This window comes from Lolium rigidum, chromosome 6 (genome assembly GCF_022539505.1).
Source record: "Lolium rigidum isolate FL_2022 chromosome 6, APGP_CSIRO_Lrig_0.1, whole genome shotgun sequence".
In the NCBI taxonomy this organism is placed as follows: domain Eukaryota; kingdom Viridiplantae; phylum Streptophyta; class Magnoliopsida; order Poales; family Poaceae; genus Lolium; species Lolium rigidum.
Window position 1 is genome coordinate 153,344,354 of NC_061513.1, and position 9,177 is coordinate 153,353,530.

The 9,177-nt window shown below is 46.6% G+C and overlaps 1 pseudogene; it reads right to left on the reverse strand.

The window, feature by feature from the left end:
* Window positions 1–5,494, reverse strand: part of LOC124667386 — a 59,442-nt pseudogene extending 53,948 nt beyond the window's left edge.
* Between the last annotated feature and the right edge of the window lie 3,683 nt (window positions 5,495–9,177).

A 9,177-nucleotide genomic window follows, 5' to 3' on the forward strand; every position in this document is an offset into this window, starting at 1 on the left:
CATATAGTAATATAACAAGTGCAATATGCAAGTATGTAGGAATCAATGCACAGTTCACACAAGTGTTTGGTTCTTCAGGTGGAGAGAAATAGGTGAACTGACTCAACATAAAAGTAAAAGAAATGTCCTTCAAAGAGGAAAGCATCGATTGCTATATTTGTGCTAGAGCTTTTATTTTGAAAACAAGAAACAATTTTGTTAACGGTAGTAATAAAGCATATGTATCATGTAAATTATATCTTACAAGTTGCAAGCCTCATGCATAGTATACTAATAGTGCCCGCACCTTGTCCTAATTAGCTTGGACTACCGGGATCATCGCAATACACATGTTTTAACCAAGTGTCACAAAGGGGTACTTCCATGCCGCCTGTACAAAGGTCTAAGGACAAAAGCTCGCATTTTGGATTTCTCGCTTTTGATTATTCTCAACTTAGACATCCATACCGGGACAACATGGACAACAGATAATGGACTCCTCTTTAATGCATATGCATGTAGCAACAATTAGTGTTCTCATATGAGATTGAGGATATATGTCCAAAACTGAAACTTCCACCATGATTCATGGCTTTAGTTAGCGGCCAAATGTTCTTCTCTAACAATATGCATGCTCTAACCAATAAAGTGGTAGATCTCCCTTACTTCAGACAAGACGGACATGCATAGCAACTCACATGATATTCAACAAAGAGTAGTTGATGGCGTCCCCAGAAAGCATGGTTATCGCACAATAAGCAACTTAATAAGAGATAAAGTGCATAAGTACATATTCAATACCACAATAGTTTTTAAGCTATTTTGTCCCATGAGCTATATATTGCAAAGGCGAATGATGGAAATTTAAAGGTAGCACTCAAGCAATTTACTTTGGAATGGCGGAGAAATACCATGTAGTAGGTAGGTATGGTGGACACAAATGGCATAGTGGTTGGCTCAAGGATTTTGGATGCATGAGAAGTATTCCCTCTCGATACAAGGTTTAGGCTAGCAAGGTTATTTGAAACAAACACAAGGATGAACCGGTGCAGCAAAACTCACATAAAAGACATATTGTAAACATTATAAGACTCTACACCGTCTTCCTTGTTGTTCAAAACTCAATACTAGAAATTATCTAGACTTTAGAGAGACCAAATATGCAAACCAAATTTAGCAAGCTCTAGGTGTTTCTTCATTAATGGGTGCAAAGTATATGATGCAAGAGCTTAAACATGAGCACAACAATTGCCAAGTATCAAATTATTCAAGACATTTTAGAATTACTACATGTAGCATTTCCCGATTCCAACCATATAACAATTTAACGAAGAAGATTCAACCTTCGCCATGAATACTATGAGTAAAGCCTAAGGACATACTTGTCCATGTGCAACAGCGGAGCGTGTCTCTCTCCCACACAATGAATGCTAGGATCCATTTTATTCAAACAAAACAAAAACAAAAACAAACCGACGCTCCAAGCAAAGTACATAAGATGTGATGGAATAAAAATATAGTTTCAGGGGAGGAACCCGATAATGTTGTCGATGAAGAAGGGGATGCCTTGGGCATCCCCAAGCTTAGACGCTTGAGTCTTCTTAATATATGCAGGGGTGAACCACCGGGGCATCCCCAAGCTTAGAGCTTTCACTCTCCTTGATCATATTGCATCATTTCCCTCTCTTGATCCTTGAAAACTTCCTCCACACCAAACTCGAAACAACTCATTAGAGGGTTAGTGCACAATAAAAATTAACATGTTCAGAGGTGACATAATCATTCTTAACACTTCTAGACATTGCATAAAGCTACTGGACATTAATGGATCAAACAAATTCATCCAACATAGCAAAAGAGGCAATGCGAAATAAAAGGCAGAATCTGTCAAAACAGAACAGTCCGTAAAGATGGATTTTATCGAGGCACCAGACTTGCTCAAATGAAAATGCTCAAATTGAATGAAAGTTGCGTACATATCTGAGGATCACTCACGTAAATTGGCATAATTTTCTGAGTTACCTACGAGAGAATTAGGCCTAGATTCGTGACGGCAAGAAATCTGTTTCTGCGCCAGTAATCCAAATCTAGTATGAACCTTACTATCAAAGACTTTACTTGGCACAACAATGCAATAAAACTAAGATAAGGAGAGGTTGCTACAGTAGTAACAACTTCCAAGACTCAAAATAAAAAACAAAATTACTGTAGTAAAATTAACATATGGGTTATCTCCCAAGAAGTTCTTTCTTTATAGCCATTAAGATGGGCTCAGCAGTTTTAATGATGCACTCGCAAGAAATAAGAGTTGAAGCAAAAGAGAGCATCAAGAAGCAAATTAAAAACAAATTTAAGCCTAACCCACTTCCTATGCATAGGAATCTTGTAAATAAACAAATTCATGAAGCATGATGCAACAAGCATAGAAAGATAAAACGAGTGTAACTTCAAAAATTTCAGCATATAGAGAGGTGTTTTAGTAACATGAAAATTTCTACAACCATATTTCCCTCTCTCATAATAACTTTCAGTGGCATCATGAGAAAACTCAACAATATAACTATTACATAAAGCATTCTTATCATGAGTCTCATGCATAAAATAATTACTACTCCCAACATAAGCATAGTCATTCTTATTAATTGTAGCGGGAGCAAATTCAACAAAGTAGCTATCATTATTATTCTCATCATCAAATATAGGAGGCATATTGTAATCATAATCAAATTTATCCTCCATAACAGGCGGTACTAAAAGACCAATATCATTATAATCATCATAAATAGGAGGCAAAGTATCATCGAAGTAAATTTTCTCCTCAATGCTTGGGGGACTAAAAATATCATGCTCATCAAAGCCAGCTTCCCCAAGCTTAGAATTTTCCATATCATTAGCAACAATGGTGTTCAAAGCGTTCATACTAATATGTTCCATAGGTTTTTTAATTTTCGCATCAAACCATCCATGTCTTAAATCAGGAAATAGAATAAGAAGCTCATTGTTGTCCATTATGCCTAACTAGTGTAAACAAGAAACAAAAAGATGCAATTGCAGGATCTAAAGGAAATAGCTTCGAGCACACACACAATGGCGCCAGAAAAATACTTAACCTGGGACCGGAGTATGAGAGCCTTTTACCTTTCCTCCCCGGCAACGGCGCCAGAAAAGTGCTAGTTGCCGGGGTCCGGTGTGTGTGTGCCGTTTACCTTTCCTCCCCGGCAACGGCGCCAGAAAATAGCTTGATGTCTACGGGTTCTTCTATTCTTGTAGACAGTGTTGGGCCTCCAAGAGCAGAGGTTTGTAGAACAGCAGCAAGTTTCCCTTAAGTGGATCACCCAAGGTTTATCGAACTCAGGGAGGAAGAGGTCAAAGATATCCCTCTCATGCAACCCTGCAACCACAAAGCAAGAATTCTCTTGTGTCCCCAACACACCTAATAGGTGCACTAGTTCGGCGAAGAGATAGTGAAATACAGGTGGTATGAATAAATATAAGCAGTAGCAACGGCACCGAGAAAAGTGCTTTGCCCGGGACTGGCGTGTGGTTGATGGTGGTAATATTGCGGACGGTAGAGATGCGATAAAACGAGTAAACAAGCAGCGGTAGCGATATTTAGGAACAAGGCCTAGGGATCATACTTTCACTAGTGGACACTCTCAACATTGATCACATAACGAGAATAAATAGATAGATGCTAGACTCTACACCCTCTTGTTGGATGATGAACACCACTAAGCTGTGTAGGATTACACGAACCCTCAATGTCGGAGTTAACAAGCTCCACAATATTCAATGTTCATATTTAAATAACCTTAGAGTGCATGACAGATCAACATAACCAAACCAAGTACTAACATAGCATGCACACCTGTCACCTTCACGCTACGAAAGGAGGCATAGATCACATCAATACCATCATAGCAATAGTTAACTTCATAATCTACAAGAGATCACAATCATAGCCTACGCCAAGTACTACACGATGCACACACTTGTCACCGTTACACCGTGCGGGAGGAATAAACTACTTTAATAACATCACTAGAGTAGCACACGAGATAAATTGTGATACAAAACACATTGCAATCATAAAGAGATATAAATAAGCACTTCACTATGCCATTCATAACAGCGAATAAGTATTCTGTGAAATATAGCCTAAGAGACCCACACGGTGCACACACTTGTCACCTTTACACACGTGGGACAAGGAGTCTCCGGAGATCACATAAGTAAAACCCACTTGACTAGCATAATGACATCTAGATTACAAGCATCATCATATGAATCTCAATCATGTAAGGCAGCTCATGAGATTATTGTATTGAAGTACATAGGAGAGAGATGAACCACATAGCTACCGGTACAGCCCCGAGCCTCGATGGAGAACTACTCCCTCCTCATGGGAGACAGCAGCGTTGATGGAGATGGCGGTGGTGTCGATGGAGGAGCCTTCGGGGGCACTTCCCCGTCCGGCGGCGTGCCGGAACAGAGACTCCTGTCCCCCAGATCTTGGCTTCGCGATGGCGGCGGCTCTGGAAGGTTTCTCGTACCGTGGCTTTTTTCGTCTCGAGGTTTTAGGTCAGGGACCTTTAAATAGGCGAAGAGGCGGAGTCGGAGGGCTGACGAGGCGACGACACAACAGGGGGGCGCGGCCCCCCCTCTGGCCGCGCCGGCCTGTCATCTGGGGCCCACAGGGCCCTCCTCTGGCGGCTCTCGGGTGTTCTGGAAGCTTCGTGGAAAAATTGGATGCTAAGCGTTGATTTCGTCCGATTCCGAGAATATTTCCTTACTAGGATTTCTGGAACCAAAAACAGCAGAAAACGAGCAAGCGGCCCTTCGGCATCTCGTCAATAGGTTAGTTCCGGAAAACGCATAAATATGACATAAAGTATGTATAAAACATGTAGATATCATCAATAATGTGGCATGGAACATAAGAAATTATCGATACGTCGGAGACGTATCAGGCTGCTTGAGCAGGTCGCAGAACCAATCCATCTCCATGTCGAGGTGCACCGTGTCAGTTGCCAGGGGCACCCCATTCTCCCGCAAGAATTCTGGGCTCAGCGCTGTAGCCCCGCCGACGGCGAAGTTGGCCCCGCCTGCGAAGTACTCCGCACTATGGTATCCCCAGTACGGCGGCACGAACGGCAGCCCTAGCGCGTCCGCTGTGGCCCACACACGGCCACATAGATAACAAAATCAGTACTCTTGCTAGTAGTCCATTTATCGGTCGCAATGAAGGTGGTTGTGCCGTACCGATGAAGTCCACGATGAGGCGGCCGTCGGAGGAGCGACCAGTGGCCTTGTGGAAGTAGGTCTCGCCGTAGGGCCACGGCACGTGCGCGCCGTTGTCGTTGGTGAAGACGAAGCGGTAATTGCACGTGTCCGTTATTGAGTCGCCAAAGCTGAACACCCGTGTATAGCACGCCCGATCCGCACGAGCTGGTTGCGCCGCCGCTAGTACCAGTAGCACCGCCGCCACCACTGACATGGAGGCACAAGAAGCCATGTCTAGCTTCTCTCCAGTGGACGTGGGGGCCCCTCCTCGGCTGTTCGGGCTCCGGGGGGACGGAGAACATATCCACGGGGCCGATCGATGTATAAGGGCATCTCCAGTGGCGCGACGCAAATGGACGCTGAGCGGCCGTTTTCGTCCGGCGTGACCAGAAATATGTCTGGGTCCTGCTCCAGCGGGACGACGCAAAGTGACCGGGCCGTCCGCGGAGACGCAAACCTGGCCCAAATATGCGCCAGGTTTGCGTCTCCGTGGACGCTGCGCGGACGCGCCGAGCGTCCTCCATTTCTTACCCGGTCACGCAAGTCAGGGACAGCGAAATCGACCGCTTCGATTTGCTTCTTTTTCCCTTTCTTTGCTGCCCTAGTGCGACGCCAAAACCACAACCTCACCCGCCACCGTCCCGCCGCAGGGCCGCAGTACTCGCCGTCGGCTCCGTTGTCGCCGGGCGGGAGAGCAGGATCGTACTCGGGGTTGGCTCCGGCGCGTACCTGCCGGCTGTTTTGGGACCAAACGTTGCCGACGACCTGTTCGGTCAATTGCGCCGGTAGATTTCTTCCCCTTTTTTCGGCGCTATTTGTGTGCGGCCATTGATCAACAGTTCGTACCCACGCAGATGGACATGTGGCATATGGTGGAGATATTCCGCGCGGAGGTCGTTGACTCCTGTAAGAGCAAAATTCACACCCCAAGTTTTGTGTGTTTGATGACAACACTTGAGTAATCTCACCGTGTGCCTTGAGTATCATTGTTAGATTTGCAAGAGCACGGTGACCTCGCCGGACGCGTCAAGATCGACAGACTGAAGCGTAGTTGATAGGTTTTCTGGTTTTGTGTGTGTTTAGCGAGGTAACATGGTTGGAGAGAAAAAGGGAAGAAAACCAGATTTAGCCAAGCCGGTACTACCGGTACCTGTAGCGGTAGTACCGCTACCCCTATAGGTACCGCCCTCGGTACCGCTCTGAGTCTGCGCTGATTTCGTCTCCCAGAACACGCTGCGGTACCCCTGCAGTACACAGGGCGGTAGTACCGCTCACGAGCGGTAGTACCGCTCACGGTACCGCTTAGGTACCGTAACCGAGTTACGGTCGTACCGCCCTGGTACCGCTCTGGTACCGCTTTGGATCCAGTAAGGTTTGGACCCTATTGCGGTACCTCGTGCGGTAGTACCGCTCTGCGTTCTTTGACCAGATGTGGGAGGATTTCGAACTCAGAGCGGTAGTACCGCTTCCCAGAAGCGGTAGTACCGCTTAGGCCAAATCTGGACATAACGGTTGGATTTGGAGGAGCCTATTTAAGGGCCCCTTCTTCCCCAACACGATTTTATCTCTTCCCCCTCTCTCTCCTCCATTGTTGCTGAGCTTAATTCTTGAGGATCTCCTTCCCCATCCAACCAATCTTGCCCAAACTTTGAGGATAGGTGGAGGAGACCCCGATCTATAGTTCTACCAAGAGAGATTTCACCAATACTAGTTATTCCTTAGTGGATCTTGGTGGTAGGGTTCCTTAGTGGGGCATTGGAGAAGAGTTCCTTTGGTGGAGCATTGGAAGAGTTCCTTGGTGGGGCATTGGAGAAGAGTTCCTTTGGTGGAGCATTGGAAGAGTTCCTTTGGTGGAGCATTGGTGATGGGTTCCTATGGTGGAGCATTGGAGATGTGCAGCTATGGAGTCTAGCTTGGTGATGTACTAGATCCATAGGGTGTTGGGAGCATCCTTGTGTGTGGAGCTCACCCCAACCTTGTGAAGGAATCACCGCCTCGACCGGTGCCTTAGTGGAAGAGGGCGAGCACCTTCGTGGAGCTCTCTCGAGGAAGAGGGTGAGGCCTTCCTTCGTGGTGTGGCCGCCTAGTCTCTTGTGTGAGACTAGCACCTCCTCAACGCAGACGTACTTCCTTTAGTGGAAGGAACTGCGGGAAACAAACCTCGACTCGCCTCGCGCCCCCCGGTTGTCTCGCTCCTTACTCTCGTTATCTTGTTGATTCCTTTACTTGTTGCACTTGTCCGATATTCATTGTAGGATCACCCATATTGCTAAAGTTCACACCTTTACCTTCCGTTGCCTAAAAATTGAAAAAAGACTAAAACTTGCCGTAGCGCCATTCACCCCCCCCCCCCTCTTGTTCGCTACGATCCATTCAAGTGGTATCAGAGCAAGGTTTTCTTGCTCGGGCTTTACCGCTTAAGAAATGGCCGAACAAGAGGCGGATAAGAATGGGTCACCTTCCCTTGTGCCACCCTCTCCATCATCGCCCATCGATTCCACGACGGCTACGTTGGATGACCTCAAGAAATTGGAGTCATCCATCGTTGCCCAAATGAAGGCGATGATGATGGACTTGGTTGTACAAAAACCAAACCCTCCACCAAAAGCAAGTGCCGAGGATCCGCCACCAAAAGCTAACACCCTTCATCTTGTTGATTTTGTCGCGGAAGCGACAAAAGATCCACAAAAGGAAGGGCTTGGGGATACCGGCACTTCAACAAAAGGGAAGGATGATGACACACCGGTTGAGGAACGTCAAGGGAGTTATCATGCGGTGCCACCACCAAATGATTACACCATCAACGTTCCGATACCGATGCCGCATATCTTGTCGCATGGTTCACCACCGTCTCTTGAGTCAAACAACTTTGAGAATTGGCAATTCTTAATGCGTTCACATGTGCGCAGCGCTTCTACCGAGCTTTGGCGTATCATCGAGGAGGGCTATTCACCACGAGATCCCAAGAAATTGACAAGGAGAGATGTGGTGGATGACCAACTCAACGCCACCGCCATCAACATGATTCATATGGCCATCACCCCCAAGGACCGCGCTCATATCCGCTCGCTCAAGACCGCCAAGGAAGCATGGGACAAACTTGAGAAGCTCTTCCTCGGCAATGCAAGCATCCAAAGCTACCGCTTTGATGAAGTGAACAACATGGCCGACAATTTCGTCATGGTTGAAGGAGAGACCCCCGAAGAAATGTATCGGCGCCTCATCGCTCTTGCCGTGCAAATGCAAGATCTTGGAGCAACGTATGTGGATGACCATTGGATCAAGCGCAAGTTCTACAACGCTCTCCTCCCTTATGAGGAAGTGAAGTTGACGGCCATCCGCCAAAACGCCTCCTTCCGTGCTATGACATCCGATGAAGTCCTTAGCGAAGTCATCGCTTTGGACATCTCCAACAAGAATGCGGAGGATCTTGTTGCTCGCGCCCACAACTCCCGCAAGCCCAACCTTGCATTGAAGATGAAGGTGCATGAAGCTAGTGAAAGCGATGAGGATCCCGTTGAGTGGGGATCGGCTGATCTCAAGGTCAACTACCATGAGCACATGGCTCTCGCCGCCAAGAAGTTTTGGGATGGAAACATGTCCCGAAACACAAGACCAAGAAGATCACGTGATTCTCCAAGAAGACTCTCCAAGAGCCCAAGAGAAGGGACAAAGGGAAGAACATGCTACAATTGCGGTGACAAGAATCATTTTTTCGCGGATTGTATGTTTGAGAGAAGAGAAGATCATGGTGGAAAGCTTATCCCAAAGGATAGGTACAAGCCACTCTCCAAAGGATTCTCCAAGTTCTCCCCAAGGTCCGATGACGACAAGGTCTCCTCCAACAAGAAGCCTAGAGCCTTTATCATTCATGAAGAGTACACCTCCGATGAAGATGGGGAGCATGAGGACAAG